This window comes from Alligator mississippiensis, chromosome 1 (assembly GCF_030867095.1).
Source record: "Alligator mississippiensis isolate rAllMis1 chromosome 1, rAllMis1, whole genome shotgun sequence".
NCBI classification, from domain to species: Eukaryota; Metazoa; Chordata; order Crocodylia; family Alligatoridae; genus Alligator; species Alligator mississippiensis.
The window spans coordinates 5,817,957-5,839,529 of NC_081824.1; the positions used below are offsets into that span (position 1 = coordinate 5,817,957).

Here is a 21,573-nt window from a genome sequence, read left to right on the forward strand (position 1 = left end):
ACTGCTGCAATAGTAGTGTAGCACGGATGTTGATTTATACCTATCTGGGGCGCTGGAGTCCGCTGTCGATGATCAGCTTTCTCCAGGGCAATGCCTTCTCCAGAAGGGGGTCGCTTGCTGGTCCTTCTGTCTCAGTAGGTCGGGTGCTGGATGAGGGGGCACTGAGGATCATGCTTCACTGCCTTTTATCCCTTTTTGGCAGACTTGTGTGATCCCCCAGCATCATCTTGGCTGCCCAATCTGGAGGTTGCTGTCCCATGTGGGTCTCAAGTAGTGCATGAAGCTGTCAGTCACTGTCACTGGGGTTCCTCCCGATGGTGCAGTTTCAGGAGTCCACCCTTGACTTGATTGACTTAATGGCTGTATTGTCATGGGTTACAGGAATAGTCAACAGGGTGGGTGCTCAGTCCCAGGAATCAGTTCCTTGGCTTGATTAGCCTAAAACAGCTTGTACAGTAGTTTTGTAATGGTACGTTTCTCTGGTTGGGCTATTGTCAGTTAACAGCCAGAGGTTCTTGGTTTGTCATTTAATTATCTACTGACTCATACTTGCATTCACTCAAGGGACCAGCCCAATATAGCAGATATTATTACTTTACAATTGCAGTTTCAGTGCAGTTTTTAACAATGGTCCAGGGTGTAACTTCATTCTACAGGGAGTATATTCCTTAAGGGTTTGAAAGTATAAAATATAAAATACAAAATGCCATGGTAAAGGTGAGACAGATATAAAAATGCATTGTGAGGTAGTGAGGAGCAAAGGCTAATGGGGACAGTAAGTGAGTTAGGTTAGCACCAGGACGTGAATGCTGCGTGCCCCCGAAGGGAGTGCACCTCTAGTCTCAGGGGGTGCACGTGCACCTGCCTGCACCCCCTACTCGTCGCCAGTGCACCAGGATATATTGACAGTCTTCGAAGTGGATATTTTAGTGTTTTGTTTTCTTTAGTGACCCTTAGCTCAGTGGATACATAGATGTAGTTTCTAGGTTTCTCCTACAGAAAGCCACTTCAGGTTTCTGGCCTGCTCTGTGCCTTGCCACATCCATGCAATGAGTGTGCTAGGTCTCTGCCAGTACTTAGAAGGAAAAAGAAATGCATGAAATAGGGTGGGCGCAGGCAAGAAGGTGCTTTTTGTTACAGATCTTTCCAAGCACATTTGTTTCTGTCGTGCATCCCACGGTGGTTCCTGCGGCATTTGGTCGGGTAGGCGGGGAGAGCACAGACCATCCAGTTCACAGGGCTGCCTTACGTGGGAAGAGACGGCTCTGCGCTCCCGCGCTCTCGTGGTGTCATTCCAAGAAGCTGCGGTCAGGAAGGAAAACGGGCAGCATGTGGCAGCAGCGGCTGAACAAGCGACATGTTTCGAGTACCTGCCTTGACGTTGTAATAAGTTGACGTTATGATAAGTTGCTCGGGGGGACGGGGGTGGAGAGGGAGCCGGGACCCATAAGAACTCCAACTTGAGGAAGAGAAGTGAAATGAAACTCTGAAAATGCCTCCACATCCCAAACCCTCTTATCATGAACCCAGTCCCCATAGGAAGTATAGACTCGTTCCCCTCGGGTGGTGCCAGTTCTCGTTTCATTGGAAAGATGTGGGTTTTTTTAGCATCACTGATAATAGCAAGGCTGCGTGGCGTTGAGCGTAGGCCCCCTCAACCCTCCCCACCTCCCAGACATGTCGTCAGAAACATGCCTGTAACAACGGCCTAGCTCTCCATTGCCGCGTCTGGTCCCACGCGCATCTTCCTTCTTTCTGTGCGTCTTCAACTGCTCGGTTAACGGGCAAACACCTTTTCCCCTTCTTAGCCCAGTGGTACCAGCATAACTATGAAAGTGAGCTGGATTCGGTGTGACTTAAAAGGAAAAACAAAATGTATGCATTGCTTGCACAATGGGATGCTAAGTTCCCACTTCCTAGCCTCCTGTCCTGGTCACGACTTGAGAATCAGAAAGTTTCTGTGCTGGATTTGGGCCACTAATGTGCAGTTCACTTAAAAGACAGTCTTCGGCTGATGTGTAAATGGAAGCTATTGAGAGACTACATCTAGAGCAGACCGCTAAAAGACCAAGAGCCCGTTCCTCTTACCCCAGCACCTTTTTCAGGTGTGTCTGGAGCTTTGTTATGTGGATTTCCAGTCTGTAGCATATGTTGTACTTAGTCTGCAGAAGAGAAGACCGAGGGGGATTGAATAGCAGCCTTCACCTCCCTGCAGGGGGGCTGCAAAGAGGATGGAGCTGGGCTGCTCTCAGTGGGGGCAGATGACAGGACAAGGAGCAACAGGCTCAAGCTGCAGCAAGGGAAGTTGAGGTTGGATATTAGGAAAGACTTTCTCACCAGGAGGGTAGTAAAGCACTGGAACAGGTTATCTAGAGAGGTGGTGGAGTCTCCATCCTTGGAGATTTTGAAGACCCAGGTAGACAAAGCCCTGGCTGGGATGACCTAGTTGGACATGGCCATGCTTTGAGCAGGGGTTTGGACTAAATCAGTGGTTCTCAACCTTTTTTGTACCAGGACCCATTTGTAAAGATTGGCCAGTCCCAACCTGCAGCCCCCAGCCCTGCTGCAGGGGACCCCCAGCTGTTCCCATCCCGCTCAGGCTGGAGCACGGTGGCTGCAGTAGCTTTGGCTAATGCAGATAGCAGCGGAGTGAGCCTGAGTCTGGCCCTGGCATGGGCTGGAGGGAGGAGGAGAAGCTTGTGGCACCACCTGCCCTGGCCTGGGACTCCTACGCCATGCTAAGCAGCCTGGTCATGGGCTCACCCATCCTCCAAGCAGTGTCTCCTGGCTGCCTGCCCTTGCGAATACAGGCATCGGCCTGGCCACGCAGCTCCCCGCCACCCCCCAAGGACTGGCCCCTCTCCCTTCCCCCTCTGGAGGGGCAGGCGCCTTCCCCCAGTGCCAGCATACACTTACCTGCATCCAGCTGCCGGGGCTGCTCCCACGGCCCTGCCTGGCTGCGTGCTGACCGTGTGCGTGCGCAGTCGCACATGCGCCCGCTGCCTCCAATCGCCGCAAGCAGCTCCTTGCAGGTTGGACGGCTGCCAGCCTGCAAGGGGAAATCCATGCTTTCCCACGTTTTCCTTGGACTTGCTCACAGCCCTTTCAAATGTGACCCAAAAGCGGGTCTCAAGAATGACCCACAGGTTAAGAAACACTGGACTAGATGTAGCCTCCTGAGCTCCCTTCCAGCGCTCACTTTCTGTGATTCTGCGAAGACAAACTTTGTGCTAATATCTGAAACTACCCTTTTGTCGCTATTAACATCTTCGGAAAGAAATCTTATTTCTTAACATATCCATACATGAAGGTGCTGCTCATAACAGTTTTAAGTTGGTTTTTTTTCAGCTTTTCTATTAGAAGATAGATTTTTTTTTTTTTTCTTCCTGAGGTTGAGCTCTCAACACCCGAGGAAAAGGAAGAATTCCCCTTGGTTGGAACGTGGCATGTTACTCTTTCCAGCTGGGAGCAATTTTTATTTTAATTTGGAGAAGAAACTGTAAAAAATCAAAATAATAAAAACAGATTAGCCCTTCCTGCATGCTACAAAACGATTCCCAACAGCCTTGTAATAAGATGCTCTTTTGCTTTCATGTATTTCATGTAATTCTGCAGCATACTGTGAGAGGGAGGCTTACTGTTTACTTATGTGCAGGGTTAGGCATTATTTCTTGATACAGATCATTTGGGGAAAATCAGCATAGAAGGCAGAGTAGATTTGTGCTGTAGACTAACCAAAGTAGATATGTGTTGTATATACAGCATGTATAACATAGCACAAGCCTTCATGGGCTGAAGCTCACTTCTTCAGGTGCTGTGAAGGGATGTGCACAAAGTGGTGTATAAAGAGAAGAGAAATGTGAATACAAAAGTCGGAAAGGCAGGGAGAGAGGTGGAGGGGCAAGCAAGCAGTAAACCCAGAGGAACAAAGGAGTCACAAAAGCTAATCTAGGGAAGGGGATAAGAAGCTATAGCCCCCTGTTTTAAACCAAGCTTAACATTGTTCGTCCACAGGTGATTTTTCTTGTTCTGCGGTTTCCTGTTTGGATTGGGTTTTTAAAGGTTTGCTGCCTGCAAACACCCACCTTGGGGTCGTCGAGGGAGTGTCCATGGTGGTGAAAGTGTTCTGCCGCTGGCCCGTGTCTCGTGGATCGGTGTAGCAAATGTGTTAACAGCAAAGGATTTTAAACCATCGCGGAGCCTGTGATGCGCAGTAGCTTAAGCGACCCTGGGTCTCTGTTGAAACCCCAGGAAACAAAGTGGACATGCCTGAGAACATGTATTACACACGGCAGTGCATTCAGACATGCTGGAGAGGTAGGTGCATGCACAGCATTGCCCTCTTTTGGAAGCAGCCAGTTTTGCACTGGAGCCAAAGCTGGCATGAAGACTCATGCACAAGCAGACGTAGTGGGCGTCTTGGCAGCGGACATGCCGCGTTCAGCGCTAGCAATGATCTTGCCTGTCTACTCCTGATGTTTCAGTGGCTTCCCACTGGGATCTGCCCGACCTACCATGGGGCAGGCAGGAAGTTTGCCCAACTGGTGGGAGTCTGCTGCTGTGCGAGTGCATTGATCAGCGCTCTGCGAGCTTTCTGGGAACAGCTTCTGATCCCCGACGCTAGTGCCAGCATTCGTTGTGCAGATTGCATCTCTGCGCACGGCTCAGTGCAGTGGGTTTGCGGTCACGGGGGCAGGACGGAGGCACTTTGCTGTCAGTTCCTCCTAGGATGACGGCCATTTCCCAGCCTTTCGTTTGATGAAAGGGCCTCTTGGTCACGAGCCTGACCCAGCAGACTGTTTCACCACCACCCTCTCCCCCCTCGGACAGAGCTCCCTTGATTAAGTCATTCCTGCTTCATGGAGAAGAAATGCTGCCAGGTTTAATGAACAGAAATGACAAGCAGTGTCATGCTACACTGGCATCCCCAAAGTGTCTCGTTTCACTTTCATTCCTTCTTTGTGGGCAAGCTTGTTTAGTGTTGCCTTTGATTTTGTAAGAGGGACTTCTCCGGAGCTAGGTAACATGGAGGGGGTGACAAATATTGGTGTAAACAGCACAAAGTCCCCTGGGGACAGGCAGCATCCTCCTGTTGCAGCCGTGTTAAATGCCTTGCTGTTGCTGCTAGGAAAACCTGCCCGTGTTGTTTCCCCCTAGGCTGTCCTTGCTCCACTGATCACAAGGAGTTTTGTAAAGGCCCAAATCTGAGTAAAAAACTTTGATTATGGAAATGTGAATGGAGTAAGTGGGGAATCAGAACATGCCTTTACCCATAGCTGGGTCAGACCGTCCTCAAGGCATTGCTCACATGAGAAGCACAAGAAAAATGGACAGAATAGTGTTTAGACCGGGCTTGTTGTCAGGTGTGGGATGGTGCCAGTTTTACCTTCTTACTTAAGATCCTCTCTGTGTACGGGGTTTTTATGGGCGACTAAAGTCAAGGCCTCTTTGCCAAAGACCCCAAGCAATGTACCTGCAGCCCAAGGTGGATCAGGACAGTATGGGTCCAGCCTACTCTTAGGGTGCCAGGTAGAGCTGGTAATATCACCTGTTGTTAAGGTTGCCAGATACTTCCCAGCATAAGACCTTGTTCTGACTTGCTTATAATTTTCCCAGGCTTTAACCTGCTTTGAGCTGAATTTTTTTGGAAGGTTTAAATAAACTCTGGCTGTTTCAGCAAACAAGGGTAAGGGGTGGGGGGCACCCACGTGGGTTTGCAGTGTTTCCCACCCGCTGGCATCCTATTCTTGGAAAGCGTTGGTGTTCTTTGGAGCAAGGGCTTAGTATTTGGCAGGGCTGGCTCATGTGTCACTGATGTGCCTTTTTTCCTGTTAGAAACGCTCACAGATTTAGACCGTTTTATAAGTCTCTGAGGCAGGGGGAAATCTCATTTCACACATGTTCAGAAGAAACTTGTTTTAAATTTAGAAACAAGATCTCTAGAGATTGCATTTGCCGTGGGCGTGATCCATCTCTGCACAGAGGTAGTGTAGCCTGGGCTGTTGCTCTGGCAAGTTTTCCATGGTGCCTGCTTTATCCACGGTCTACGATAGGACCGGACACCCCAGTCATGTACCGAGGTTGAGTAGCCCCACTTCCACGTCTTTTTGCACTTGCCCACTTTTGTTCAGAAGTGATTTAAACCTCTCCAGGTTGACCAAGCCTTCTCTACCAGCTTGACCAAGCCTTTTGGCAAGATTTTCAGCTATATCCACGTGCATTGTGATATCCTCATTGAGCCCTGTGTCGTATTTCCAGCCACGTAGCCACCGATGCTTCTTTTAAGCAGCATCTTTGCAGCTCGGAAAGCTTGGCCTGATTTCGGGGGCTAACAGGCACAGTGTGGCCATGTACTGAATGTTTGGGGTCTTTTACTTGTCCGGGTTGTTTCATTTTGCTTGTGATTGCTCTCCTGGTGTCCAGTGGAGCAATTCCAGGAGGCGCAGATAGGCTGTTCCCCTCGGTTGGGCTTAGACATCCCGTAAGGCAATAGCCACTGTGTCATTCGGCACAGGGTCCAGCTTCTTTTCACAAGTCGGTCGTTCCCGTGCATGGATGTGCATGTTCAGCTACCGAATATCAAAGTGCGAGCGAGCACAGTGACTCTTTGCGTTTCTGAGCTGGTTCTCTACTCGGAGAGCAGACGTTTTCTGAGTCTGCTCTGAGATCTAACTTTGTCTTCCCCACGTGTGCCCTGAAAGTGTATGGTCTAGTGCCACTCCAAGATGGACAGGATTCATAGAAACGTAGGAAATTCAGGTTGAAGGGACCTCAGGAGGTCACATCTAGTCCAACCCCCTGCGCCAAGCAGGACCAGCCCCAACTCCATCATCCCAGCCAAGGCTTTGTCTACCTGGGTCTTAACCTCCAAGGATGGAGAGTCCACCACCTCTCTGGGGAACATGTCCCAGTGCTTCACCACCCTCCTTGTGAAAGAGTTTTTCCTAATATCTAACCTAAACTTCCCTTGCTGCAGTGGGTGAGCAGATGGGTTGGGCAATCGTTTCTGTTAATGTTGAGGAGCATTGATATGAATTCACTTGTTTTGTGGTTGGATGTTTTTCTGGGATTTGGGTCTGGTTATGTCCATGCATGAGGAAACTTTCCTCCTTTTGGCTGTGTCTGCTGGTGTCCTGCTCTCTGATCCCTGTATGTGATAGAAACTTGGTCACTACTCTCATCACCCCTACTAGCACACGTGGAAGCACATGACGTGGATTCATGCCTTCTTCATAAAACAGAGAGTATCTGCTGCATGAAGGCAGGTGAGCTGCATCTGAGCTTGCTGAGAGCCATAAGTGGTCATCGGAGCAGCGTCATGCAACGTCTATATGTGAAGCCACCAAGCTGGTCGATTTTTGGTGTCCCAGAAACGAGCTCTGAAGATGGAAGTGTGTCACAGGGTTGCAGACCAGAGTTACTGGCAGTGTCTTAATGGGGGAAAGGAAGCGGGAATCGGCTTTCAGTTCCTCCCAAGTGTGTCTTTCAGGAAATGAAACTACCGGAGCTCTTCCTTCTTGGTCTGCTGTAAAGCCTGTTTAAAACTTGCAGCATAAAAATAAGAGGGAAGCGGGTCTCTGTAAATTACCACAGAAGTAATTACTGCATCGATGGTCTGGAAGCAACTATAAAATCCTTGGTGACAAAATTTGTGGATTGCACAAAAATTGGCGGAGTGGTGAATAAATAGCACGGAGGAGAGAGCAGAGGCAGAGCAGTCTGCAGCACTTGCTCAGCTGCCTCCATGTGAAAGGTATCTTACTGCAGCCAAATGCAAAGGTAGGCCTCTAGGAGCGAGGAATACAAGCCAGGCCTGCAGAATGGGGAGTGTCTCCTGGAAAGGATTTAGGGGTTGTAGTGGACAAAGCAGCTTGGTTTGAGCGCCCATCCAGTGCAGCAGTCAAAAAGGGTTCATGTGATCCTTCATGTGAGTAGAAGTAACAGGGTGGCTTTACCTCTCTAAATGGCATAGCTGGAACTAGTGTCGGTATACTCTGGCCTGTTCTGGTGTTGACTTTTTTAAAAAAGTATCTTTTAAATAAAAGAGAGGATGCAGACGGGAGCAAAACTTAATGGAGCACTGAAGAAAATGCCAAAATTGAGCTCTTCAAGTGTCTCTCTGCTCATCAAGAAGATGGAGATGTGATTTGATTATACTGTGTAAGTACCTGTGCGAGGAGAAAATGCTGGTTACTAAAGAGCTCTTGCAGATAGCAGACAAAAGCATAAGCAGAATCGATGGGTGGAAGTTGAGGCCAGACAAGCTTCAGCTGGACACTGACCACTTTTTTAACAGGGATCGATCATTGAGACAGACCCCCAAGGGAGGGGCTGGTCGTCTGTCTCGTGCTGTCTTCAGCTCCCAGCCAGAGGCCTCGTTGGAGGACGTGCTTTACCCAAATATCAGCAATTGGGGTCTGCACAAGCAAGTGGGTGAAATGCAGCGCGCTCCAATTGTACCAGAGGGGCACTTTACTGATTTGCTTCTGGTCTAAACTCTCTGGGCTGCTTGAATTGCAAAGGGTATAATTAGACATTGCCAAATGAAGCGGATCACCCGAACTGGGGTGTGTCCATGCACAGCTTACCTGCTTCATTGAGCAAAATGCACATCACCCGTTGTCCTACATGATCAGTGGGCAGGACAGCAGGCCGTGTCTTCCCTGCTTGAAGGTACGTGCCCTGGGGAATCTCCGGGGTGAGGTTGTGCAAGAAGAGAAAGCCAGGCAGACTCTCCCAGGGCTCCAGATCCCATGTGAAATTCCCAGGGTACATGGGATCAGGCCCTTCGAGCCCTGGGAGTGCCTCCCTGGGGTGTCTGGAGAGTGCAGGCACCTGCTGGACCGATGTCTGCTGCAATCAAGGGGCCAAAGCTATTGCCATCTTTATTGTGGCCACACATTTGGATGGTTATGATGCAACAAATGGTATAGACCACAGGTGCTCAGCCTCCGGCCCGCGGAGCCATGCATCTGCGTTCCCTATAGGTCAGGAAATTTGGTGGCAGGGGATCGGTGGGCATTAATCCCCCCTGCCAAATCCCCAAACCCTGCACACACAGGTGAGCCAGGCTGCAACCCCTTTCCCTGTGAGACGGGGCCATATCCTTGCTTCTTTATTGGGGTCGGGGCACACCGCTTCCCTCCCCAGGGGGCCAGGTTGGGGCCAGGCCATGTCCCCTTCTCCCATAGGGCTGGGTTGGGGCCAGTCCGTACTCCTCCCATCCCCTTCCCTCTCCACAGGGCCGAGTCAAGCTCCTTTCCCCTGTGTGGATGCATTGGGGTCAACCTGCCACCCGCCCCCATCTATATGGCCAAACGGTGTTTATTCTCACCTGGGTGCTAGATTGGGAGCACCATCTGGATCTGGCCCGTGGGCAGATTGGGCACTGCCAATCCAGCCTGCTGAGCAAAAATGTTGAGCACCATTTAAGCCTAGCAAGACAGAGACCCTGCTCCAAAGAGACAAGAATCAAGCCAAAAATGGGATGTTTTCTTCATTGCACAGACCAGTCACTGAGGCACAGAGCATCTGGGTTGGCTGCGGGTATGTGGGAGGTCCAGGGGTGCATCAGAAACTGAGCTCAGATCTTGCATGTTCCCGTCCAATGCTTCACCCGCACGACTGACAGCATCGTGGGAGGCAGCTTCCCAACGGCTCGTTCCAGGAGCGGTTCTCACGATTGCTAGCCGCTGCATGGGTGGCTTGGCAATGCTGGGCTGAAGGAGTTTGCTTCCCTCCTTCCTCCGATCAAAATCCCCGTTTGGTTGTAAAAAGCAATTCCCAAGATGAGCAGGGGAGCGTATCTTCATGCAGGTGGCAATACAGGGGCGTCTTGTTTGCTCTGTTTCTTCCGTTGTTATTTAGTGCAAAGCAGACGCTTCCCTGGGACCTCACAGTAACTTCCTTTAACAAAAGTGCTGACGCTTGCAGATGTTTGCCTTCTCTCCTTCTCTGGATTTGAAAGGCTGCCACAGTGAGCAGGACTCTAGCTCTTCAAAGCAAAGGCATAGCACAACCCAGTCTGGCACTGCCACGGATATCCTATTTCAGTCCCAATTTTCTGCATCATCCTAGTGGATTTAGTATGCAAGCAGAGTAACATCTCAATCAGTGGATCCCACTTCAGGCAAGGAAGAGCAAATGGATGGGGAGGAACTTCGTGTGAATCCAAAGCTGTGGTTTTTCGTGAATTAGCCTCAGGAATGTGAGCTGGGCACCTGGCTAGAGTTGGGGAGAGACCCTTCCAAATTCGGGAGGGAAACTCCATCTATGATTTTGTGCAACAGAAATCCCAATATTTGCAGGTCAACAGCCATGCGCGGGTAAGGGTTTCCTTGAAGAAGCCCAGTATTAGCAGGTCAACGGCCATACTTGGTTAAAGGGTTTCTTTGAAGGTGGCTGTTCTCCACTTATTGCTTATTTAAGAGTCATACCATGATAAATCTCTTCCCCTGCCCTTTCGCACTCGCATTTGCACTGTGGTGCCTCTTGCTTTTATGCCCAGCTCCCATTCTCCCTTAGTCAGGTTCCCTGCCATCAAACCTCCTACTGTAGCTGAGCTTCCTAAAGAAACACAGGTATTTTGAAAAGACTTCTGCACCCATTTAGGTTTAGCCCATCATCTGATCATGTAGGAGTGGCAAGCATTTGGGGGAAAATAAAGATATGGGGCTTTGCTGCAGGGACCTGTCCTGAAGCGGCAGGGGACCTGTGAGACCACGCTTTTCTTTAAATCTCTGTTTTTAAGTGTTCTAGTAAAAATATTAGTATGCTGCGTGGGACCTGCACGTGCAATTGGAACAAACGTCTCAGCGAGCGGCAGCCTAAGAGTGCGTGTAGTTTAATGGGCCCAGATGGTTATTTCGTGCCGTTTTTGTGACACGCTGTCGGCGCTAGCCCAGTGAAAACTTCCGACGGACTTTGGACCTTTTTTTAACGGCAGGGCGGGAGCTCTAGAAGTACTTAAGATCCAACCTTTTTTGGTCTCTCCTGGGAGACCATCCAGGCTTTGGTCAACCCAGGAGCTGTATTAGCTGCATCCCTTGGAGAGATGCCAGTGCAGGCAAAGCGAAGCAGATTGCAGTCTCCCTTGTCTTCCTCCTAGATGAACGTCCCACCGCGGCTACAGCGCTCTGCTCGCGGTGGGTCTCCCCCAGATGACTTTGGCCTTCTGCTCAAATTGGGGTTGGGGCAGTGCATGCCAGGAACTGTTTCCACGGGGCGCCCGTCAACATTAAAGCTGCTTGGAGGCTTTGTAGAAAGAAGCCTGAATAGCAGCATATGCCTGCTTGGGAAATCCTGAGAGCAGGGGGCAACGAGTTAAAAACTTTTACAGAGAGAAGCTGGTGCCTTGTAGAGTAAAACTGTCGAGGAGAGCGGTAAAAGGTAACTTGTGCGTCTTCAAAAAGAAAAAGAAATCCAAAGCAGCCACGAGCCTGCAGAGGGAGAAGGGAGGAGAAAGAAGGGCTGCGTAGCAAGCCTATGCAGGGTGAGCTGCAAGGGTGCAGGCAAAAGCAGAGGGATGTCCTAAGACCGAGCGAAGGAAGCAAGGAGGGATTCTGCTCTTGCTTTCCATCTCTTCCCTGCTAGCAAAGGATCGCTATAGCTCGGTCTCCTACGTGTAACACATGCATCCTAAAGGAGGTGATACTTCCCCTCTATACAAGGAGGTGATACTTCCCCTCTATCGGGCGCTGGTCAGACCGCAGTTGGAGTACTGCGTGCAATTCTGGGCGCCGCACTTCAAGAAGGATGCGGATAACCTGGAGAGGGTCCAGAGAAGGGCCACTCATATGGTCAAGGGCCTGCAGACCAAGCCCTACGAGGAGAGACTAGAGAAACTGGACCTTTTCAGCCTCCGCAAGAGAAGGTTGAGAGGCGACCTTGTAGCTGCCTATAAGTTCATCACGGGGGCACAGAAGGGAATTGGTGAGTATTTATTCACCAAGGTGCCCCCGGGGGTTACAAGAAATAATGGCCACAAGCTAGCAGAGAGCAGATTTAGACTGGACATTAGGAAGAACTTCTTCACAGTTCGAGTGGCCAAGGTCTGGACCGGGCTCCCAAGGGAGGTGGTGCTCTCCCCTACCCTGGGGGTCTTCAAGAGGAGGTTAGATGAGTATCTAGCTGGGGTCATCTAGACCCAGCACTCTTTCCTGCTTATGCAGGGGGTCGGACTCTGATCTATTGAGGTCCCTTCCAACCCTAACATCTATGAATCTATGAATAAACTGTGCAGAGCCTCGGAGTAGGTGGCCCGGGAGGTCCCTTCCAGCCCTGGGGCTCTCGGAGTCTAACGTCACCGGCGTTGCGGTCACGGGTCTTTTATTTCTTCCTTCCTCCACGCCCCGTGACACCAATTCCTCCAGTGTTGCCTGGGGTAAACATCTCTGAGCCACGTCTCCTGCTGGGGCAAGAGAAAACTCCCTCTGTGTGCATGTCCTGGACGCTGTTTTTAATTTCCAGGAGGATGAACGTCTGGCTTGTTTTTGTTGGATCCTAGAGGCCCAAAGGAAAACATGTTCTTGGAAGCGGAGCGAGTTTCCCAGGCCGTGGGTCAGGAGGCTGGCTGCTGAGTTGAGCACAGCTCGTCCGTGGATGCAGACGGCTTCGGCCGGGCTGCTGGTACCGGCAGCCCACGGGTGCAGAGCCACGGCGTGTCTTGTAGCTAGAGGGGGTTCACCACTGCTCCCGGGATGGCAGCGTCCAGCAGAGCATGGCTCATTGTATGTCTGTCAGCTGCACCGCGGAGCCGGTCTTCCTCTCCAAGCTCTGTGGAGTCCTTGCTCCTTGTTCAGCTATTCGTGGTGGCTTGAAAAAATGCCTTTGCATTCCCATATGCCCCAAACGCCTTTGCATTCCCATGCACATCCCCATATGCGTTAACAAAGGACTTCAAATTTCCCTCCCTGGCTGTGGAGAGAGGTGTGACTTAGGGGCTTCAGAGCAGGGGGACTTGCTGCTCGGTGCCTCAGCTGCTAGCATAACTGTTACCTCTTCATGGCCCTGCATTGATATAGATGAGCCAAATGGTTGCAACTTTAGCCCGAGATGAAACCGGGTTCAAGCGGTAATGGCTTTGCCCCGCTTGCATTGCTGCAGTACCAGGCACCTGTGTGTTTTCTTAACTGCACGGGGCCTGTTGCAGTTAGGGCAGGTGTTTGGCCTTTAGCTCTGTGTGAATTCAGTCATAAATAAACCCCTAAAAGAGGAGTTATTGAGGAGAGGAGAGATCCTTTGAGACCTCTCTGCCCTTCCTTTCCCCCTTTGGGACCCTGAGTGAGGTGAGCCATCAGTCCAATAAAGAAGGGCTGGATATGGCCCCCTCCAGAGCCAGCTGCTGGGATGGAAAGGTCATTTGAGAGCCAGGGTGCCCGTGCACAATGCACTGAGTTGGCTGGCTGCTTTGCACGCCCACACCTTTCTAGTCGAGGACTGGCTGCTTTGCACGCCTGCACCTTCCTGGTTGAGGACTGGCTGCTTTGCACACCTGCACCCTCCTGGTTGAGGACTGGAGGCACTAAGTTCAGTGTTGAAATGTCTCCCATGATAACCACGCAGACTGTTATAGCGATCGAACCCACCCTTTGTCCCCCTCCCAAGCACGACCGACTCGGCTGCTTCGGTTTGTCGGCTCCAGATGCTGCCTGTTCTGCCTCTGGACCTCAGTCTGAATAATGAGGGGCTGCATGCTTTGCTCGGAGTTTGCTCTTCTCCGCAGATTAATTCCTCCCTGGACGCAGCGCATGCTGCTGCAGACATCTGCCATTTGCTTTTCGCATTTGGGCTGTGGCAGCGAGGCGCTTGGTTAAAGGTTGACGCTGCTGCGAGTGACAGATGCCAGTCAGCACGGTCCCTGCAGCGTGTGCGGTCCCATTCTTCCTCTGCCAGGCACGGGCCCCATTTGCTTAGCAAAATATCGGAGAAGAAAGGCTGGAGCAACAGAAGAATAGGGAATTTAAAGCCAGTTTCAAAACATTTTGTTTCGAAGGGTTGATGATGGGGCCATTATGCAGTAAACATCTCCCAGTTCAGGTTCCTATCATCTTTAAAGGCCTTTGGGGACCTCCAGTTCTCCAAATGGGAACAGATCAAAGTGGGAGCTGTAGGACTGTAGTTATGTAGTATCCAAGTGGTCTAGAGCTCCCAGGGCTCCAAGTCTGTGCCCAGAGACGGCCTCATCTGACAGCCTCAGTCTCCCAGCTCGCTCCTGACATCGCCGAGGTGACCTGCGAATCTTTGTGTTGAAAAAACCCTCTTAAGCTTTAAAAAAAACCCCAAAACCTAATTCCAGTAACAGGGCCCCTGCAAGATACGCTGGGCAATCTGGTGGTTGCGCCAGAGGAGAAGGCAGACCTCTTTAACAAATTCTTCACCTCCGTTTTCTTGTGCAGGGACCGGGACTCCCCCACCGTGCTTCAAGACGGACTCAAGGGGAATGCCTCCAGACCTAAGGTTGAGAAGGACTGGGTTAGAGAGCTTCTGGAGGGGCTGGACGTGTTCAAGTCAGCAGGTGCATATGCTTTCCACCCCAGGGTGTTAAGGGAGCTAGCAGGAGTTATTGCAGGGCCCTTGGCACTGCTTTACAAGCGCTCGTGGTGCTCGGGCCAGCCATTGACTCCAAGATGAACATGGGCCGACAATGCGAGGTCACGGTCGGCAGGGCTAACTGGACCCTATCGTGCATCCACAGGTGCATCTCGAGCAGGTCCAAGGTGATCCTCCCCCTCTACACGACACTGGTCAGGCCACAGCTGGAGTACTGCATCCAGTTCTGGGCGCCGCACTTCAAGAGGGATGTGGACAACATTGAGCGGGTCCAGAGGAGGCCACCCGCATGATCCGGGGACAGCAGGGCAGACCCTACAGTGAGAGGTGACGGGACCTGAACCTGTTCAGCCTTCACAAGAGAAGGCTGAGTGGGGATCTGGTGACCGTCTATAAACTCACTAGGGGGGACCAGAAGGGTTTGGGGGAGACCTTGTTTCCCCTAGCGTCCCCCGGGATAACAAGGAATAACGGCCACAAGTTGTTGGAGAGTAGGTTTAGATTAGACATCTGTGGGAACTACTTCACAGTCAGGGCGGCTAGGATCTGGAACCAACTTCCAAGGGAAGTGGTGCTGGCTCCTACCCTGGGGGTCTTTAAGAAGCGGCTCGGTGCCTACCTGGCTGGGGTCACCTGAACCCAGTTTTCCTCCTGCCCAGGCAGAGGGTCGGACTTGAAGATCTACAAGGTCCCTTCCGACCCGACTTCTGTGATTCTATGAAAATAGTCCAGCATATTTGGAAAGCAGGTGTCTTGCTTGGCTTCACAGACACTTAAAGCAGGGGAAAGGGTGTCTTTAGTTCTTGCAAAGGAAAATGTAGGACTTTGAACTCGGTTCTTGTGCGGAGAGAAAGATTGTGTTTGTGGGTGTGTATTTATTGTTCTTGCTCACATCCCTAATGACCATCCAGCCACATCCCACACGCTTTTGCAGCTGGCATCACTGGGGCCAAAGGGGCCGAAGAGAAGTTGCTCTTCTCCCTGCCTCACCTGGCGGTTCCCCCTGGTCAGGGCTGATGTTGAGACGTGTTTGGCCCCTCACCCATGTAGTAAGTAATGGTGGCCTCTCTCCTTCTCTTTCTTAGCCAAGGCCAAGTAAGCCTTGGCTTCCTTAACCAAGTAAGTATGTGTGAGATCTGGACCTTTGCTAGGGAAGCGGTCCTAAAAACATGCAGATTTTGGTATAGCGTACTTTGCCTTCCAAGAGACGAGCGATTGCACATTGAGCCGTCGTTTCCAGGTGGACTTCAGGGTCAGCCTGGGAGTAGAGTCCACCCCTAAATCATTTACACTGGGGAGAATGGATGGCCATGGGAGAGAATGGAGCATGCATGCTTGATTTTGATGAAGAACCTTGTATTTGAGGATTAGTCGTAAACTGGTGGTACGGCTGCCTTCAGGGCTCTTCTCTCGAGGAGTCGGTTTACTCGACCTGCCCCTGTTGGGTCCCATCGGCAGATCTGCCTCACCTAATGATCAGTGGTCTAGAAGACGGCGGAGAGATGCACGAATGCTGGGTTGGATGTTTGACCCCCGCTCACACCCCCGAGGGAGGTTGTCCAGGGGCGTAACCAATGCCACCTCTGTCCTGCGTTCAGATCGGGGAAGGACTGCGGTATCCCGAGCTCTGGGATCTGATGCATAGTAGCACAAAACAGCTCAGCTGCAGTTTCCTTTGTGTGTGGGACTGAGGTGGGAGGAGAGATTTTTGTTTGCAAGTAGTTTCGTGCAAAATGTTCTCCATCGCCTAGTTATGACTCATTACCTCGGAGTCCGTCCCGTGGTAACGGCCGGCTCTGGCCCATCCACCCTGAGGCCCATCAGATGTTTTAACAGATACTATGCTTGAGTTTGAGAAGGCATCCCTAATCCTTCCTTTAAGTTGCATTATCCCATCTGATATCAACCCTGCTGATCTGCACCAATGAAGGGGAAACCCACCTATGGTTCAAACATCCAACCTTTTTTTCCTTTTTAAAGAGCTATGAAAAAGTGAGCATTTGCCAAGTGTTACCATTGTCCCTTCTAAAAGCAGGGGTAAAGATGTAATGGCACATGCTGCCACGTGGTAACTCCTTGGCATTAAGCAGCAACTATTGACGCTCTAGCGGTTTTTCATGGACTTGCCCATTCTAGCAAAGGTGGACTTTAATGGTGAGCCCCAATGAGCTGAGTGCTGTAGCAAGGGACGCTTTTAATTTCAGAGGTACCTGGGCCACTCCAAAGGACAAAAAAGGAGATGAACAAGAGTACTGGGTCACACAATGTCCTTCGCTTCTGCTGACAACAGCGGTTCAGGTTTGCTGCTTGTCCGTACAGCATGGCTTATAAAAACTAATAAATCAAACAAATGATTTTTTGCCCTTATTTGTCTCCTGGGAGCTGGAGAGAACATGCTATTTTTCTTACAGGATGAGCCAAGTCTGGGTCAGCTTAGTCTTATGTTAATAGGCCATGGCTAACTCTCATGCATTGTAATAGCTATCCTGGGTCATTTAGCTCACAAGTTGCTCAGGGAGGGGGCTGTGGTCTAGGCCCATGAAGCATCGTGTGCACCCCAGGCACCTCATCAACCATTTTTAAATAGCGAGCGAAGCTTTCGAGTGACCTGCGACTGTGGGAGTCTCGAATCGCGCTGCCCGTTTTGTGGCGCGTTTAAAATAAACTTGGATCCCTGCCACGTGTTGCATACATTACACAGTTAACTGATGCACCATAAATGTAGACCGGCCACACGTGCAAAGTAACAAGCATGCCATAAACATTGTCCATCCAGCTATAAAAGGAGGCAATCAGCTACAAAGTTAGTGCTTGAAAACATAACGAGTTTCTAGCTGGTTCCTGCTCAGCTTTCATTTGCATGCACGGCGGTGCCCTTTGACATTCAGCACTTGGCTGCTCGGGGCTGTCGGGTCCCTTTTAAGATGTCTCAAGCAAGATGTGGCTAGAGTACTGGTCCAAATATTCAGCAGTATCTAAGCCAGGGGTGGGCAAAATATAGGCTGCAGGCCGGATCTAGTCCGCCAGGCACTTCCATCCGGCCCACAGCGAATTGTGCCCTGCGAGCTCTTTCGCCCATGAGGGTAGGAGTGAAGAATAATAAAAAAAAAGAAACATGCCTCGAGTTTCCAGATCTGCAAACATCCTGCAGCCTTGTGCAAATGGACATCGGCCACATCCTGTGGCTTGCTAGGAGAAAGCTTTAGCTTCACTTGGGAGAGCACTTTCTTCGTGGCATGAAGGCCGAGCTCCTCATTGAGCATAGGGGAAGCATTCGTCTTATGGGAATAAAGGGGAGAGCCTGCGTAAGCCACGGTCACTCTTGTCACCAGCCACCAAACCAAACAGCAAAGCTCCTCGTTTTGCTTTTCTTCCTACCCAGGACAAGGGCAGGACTGGGACCACGGGAATGGACCGAGGGTAGTAAAAGGAGTTTCTCTCCAGCCTGCTTCTCCCTTTGGGGTGGGAAGAAGGATCTTTACGATCCCCGGCGAGCGAGCATCAGGATGCTTGTGCAGGAGGATGAAGGCAAGATGTAGTGGGTCCCTCCGAGCAGCTTTTATTGTTTTTTAACAAAAGAAAATGCTGCACACAACAAAAGCATCAGCTGTGAAACCCAAAGGCGAGCAGCATTGCAGCAAGGTTAATAAAAGGGCCCTGGGTGTGTCTCGAGCCTGTCTGGCCTCTGCTGCTGCAGCCAGGAGGCTGTTTGCCAGAGAAATGCGTCTGAGATGGAGCTGCGGATTCAACTGGAGAGAAACCAGTGCAAAAAGGTGGTGGGCATGATGCCCAGTGAAATTTAGGGGCCTGTTATATCAGCCTAAGTCACAGCGGCCCCACTAGCCTCATCAGCGGATGAAATATTTCTTTGGTGCTCGGGTTCAGAGCTGTCAGCGGGTGTATCTTGTTTCCAGGAAAGCTTGAGTTCAAATATTTCCTGGAAATATCTCCAAAAAAGCTTGGGTTCAAATATTTCCAGGAAAGCTTCGGTTCAGAGCTGTCATTGGGTGTATCTTGTTTTGGCCATACGGTATAGGAGTTCATCCTATAGCACAAACTGGCAGACCAAGCGCAGAGCTGGTACTACAGGGACCGGGTGGGCAAAGAGTAGCGACGTAAGGACTCGCCACTTCCTGCCGCCGTGACATCTGGATCAGATGTGGTTGTAAATGCTGTAGCTGGTTGATTATGGCTCATCAAACTTAGCAGGCCCGTCCCCATAGACCTTACAAGGCTAGATGCTTTTCGCGATCCCTCACCTTGGAGCAGGGAGCACAGTAGCTCAGAAAAGCAAAGGTAATGGAGCAAGTCGGAGGCCAAGTGAGGAATCCAGCCTGAATCTCACGGTGCCCTGATTCCTAAACCGTGCTGCTTTTATACAGCTGGGATTTCCAGGGCAAAACAGGGCTTTTCTTAGCCCTGTCTTTGCTTGTTTTTACTGATTTGGCTATGGCAGCAGGAGGGATGGGGCTTGAGCCCTACATGTCTAGCCCATGACCTGAGCGACTGTTCGGGCATGTACGGTGCTTGGTACTGATGCCCTATGGCCTCTAGGGCTTGTTAAGGGATCAACAGGACAGCAGCATCTGCCCCACATCTGTGTTGTCACCTGTGTAACGATCACTTGCTCCATGCAGGATCCCATCAGGTGCATGGTTTCCTTTGCTGCTGTTTGAGCTGGGGGCACTGGGTGCTGTGCAGACACCATAGCTCTGTCCTGCCTGTGACAGGTCTCACTTAGAATCACAGAAAATGAGGGTCGAAGGGACTTCAGGAGCTCACATCGCGTCCAACCCTTTGCTTCAAGCAGGACCAGCCCCAACTACATCATCCCAGCCAAAGCTTTGTCTAGTTGGGTCTTAAAAACCTCCAAAGATGGAGACTCCTCCACCTCTCTGGGTAACCTGTTCCAGTGTTTTACTACCCTCCTAGTAAGAAAATATTTACTAATATCTAATCTAAACTTGCCTTGCTGCAAGTGGAGCCCATTGCTCCTTGTCCTGTCATCTGCCCCCACTGAGACTGGTCCAGCTCCATCCTCTTTCAAACCCCTCTGCAGGGAGGTGAAGGCTGCTATTAAATCCCCTCTCGGTCTTCTCTTCTCCAAACTAAATAAGCCCAATTCCCTCAGCCTCTCCTCACCAGTCTTGTCCTCCATCCCCACAACCATTTTCATTGCCCTCCACTGGACTCTCTCCAATGTGTCCACATCCTTTCTGTAGTGGGGGGCCCACAACTGGACACAGGACTCCAGATGTGGCCTCTCCAGGGCTGAATAGAGGGGAAGAATCACTTCCCTGGACCTGCTGGTAACGCTCCTCCCAATGCAGCCCAGGATGCTGTTAGCCTTCTTGGCACCACGGGCACACTGCTGGCTCCTGTTCAGCTTCTTGCCCACTGTCACCCCCAGGTCCTTTTCTGCAGAGCAGCTGCCCAGTCAGTCAGCCCCAGCCTGTCCTGGTGCATGGGATTGTCCTGTCCTAACGCAGGACTTTGCACTTGTCCTCGTTGAACTTCATGGGATTCCTTTTGGCCCAGCCCTCCAATTTGTCGAGGTCTCTCTTGAATCCTAGCCCTACCATCCAGTGTATTTACTACTCCCCCCAGCTTGGTGTCATCTGCAGACTTGCTGAGGGTGCATGCTGTGCCATCTTCCAGATTGTCGATGAAGACATTGAACCAAACCGGACCCCTGGGGCACTCCACTTGATACCGGCTGCCAACAAGACATCGAAACATTGATTACTACTCTTAGCCCAATGCCCCAGCCAATTTTCTATCCACCTTATAGTCCATTTGTGCAGGCCGTACTTCCTTAGCTTGCCTGCAAGAATGCTGTGGGAGACCATATCAAATGCCTTGCTAAAACCAGGGTATATCACCTCCGCCAGCTTCCCCGCATCCACGGAGCCAGTCACCTCGTTGTACAAGGCAATCAGGTTGGTCAGGTTTGACTTGCCCCCCGGTGAATCCATGCTGAATTCCCCAGGCATGCAGGAGGGCTCAGCCTCAGGGCAAGCTGTCATCTAAATCTCCCCTCTTCGTGAATCGGGCCTGAAAGAAGGCATGTTTCCAACCTGAGCGCTAGCAGGCAGCTTTGCTTGTACAATGCCGTTGGCAATGGGTTATAGCTTCGACGTCTATGTAGTTTTGTTTGTGTGTTTGTTTAAAACAGGAGAGGAACCCCTGAGATCAACACGGGAAGAAAATGAGCAGGGAAGTGCATGTGTGACAGCTCAGGTCTGAGCCAAGGAGCAGGGGAAGGAGGAGGTAAAGTACACCCACCCGACCACTGCCGAGTTGAGCAGATTTCAGCCTACTGTGTTTGCTTTTGGTTTTTCCTTCGGTACCGTATGTTTATAATATAAGCGTGTATTTTCTCTGTCCTCCTTCCCCTCTGTCCCCCTCTTAAACAAAAAGCTGTGGAAATTTCAAACCCAGGCATCCTGAATTTAGGAAATGCCAGAAGTAAGACTGTCTGTGCAATCTTACTGTGGCCACCTGGTGCCTATGCATTCTGATACAGGCTTTAATTACACAATTGCTTATCATTAATATAACAATTAGAAGCAGCTGAGCCATTTTGGCTGGTGTTTTCTATGCCGGCTGATTGGGGGTTCGGTGTGTTCATTTCAGGCTGAACACTTAAAGTTTGGCAAGGTTGTCTGCAACTGAACAGAGTTCTGCAAGAAGTGTCGGTGATATTAATAATAAATGTCAAGCTATCAGTGCTACCTAAATGACTCGGGAGCCTAATTCCTAATGAAACTAGACAGGGATGCAGTCATTGTGGTGCTTTGAAAAATGTTACCCATAATACCCTTCATCCAGGAGACTCTAGTCGAGCCCCCCCCATCTTTATAAACTGCAGTGTCCAAGGTCACTTCCTCGGCCCCTGAAGTGCAGCTGTTGCTGCAGTGGATCAATTCTGCTCCATTCCTGCTACCTGGCACCGTGCAGAAATGGAGATGGAGAGGGAGCTGGCAGGTGGATTTGGTGGGGACCAGTGCAACGCAGTACATT

The 21,573-nt window shown here is 50.8% G+C and overlaps 1 protein-coding gene across 5 annotated transcripts in view; it reads left to right on the top strand.

Annotated features, from left to right (window-relative positions):
• EXTL3 (exostosin like glycosyltransferase 3) overlaps positions 1-21,573 on the top strand; it is a 193,374-nt gene that overhangs the window by 92,604 nt on the left and 79,197 nt on the right. Inside the window, exon 3 of one of the 5 annotated variants that reach the window (XM_019483814.2) lies at positions 20,726-20,820. The exons of the other annotated variants lie outside the window; for them this stretch is intronic. The gene's annotated coding sequence lies outside the window, so the exon portion shown is untranslated. The remainder of the gene's footprint in view (positions 1-20,725; positions 20,821-21,573) is intronic. 5 annotated transcript variants of the gene reach the window in all.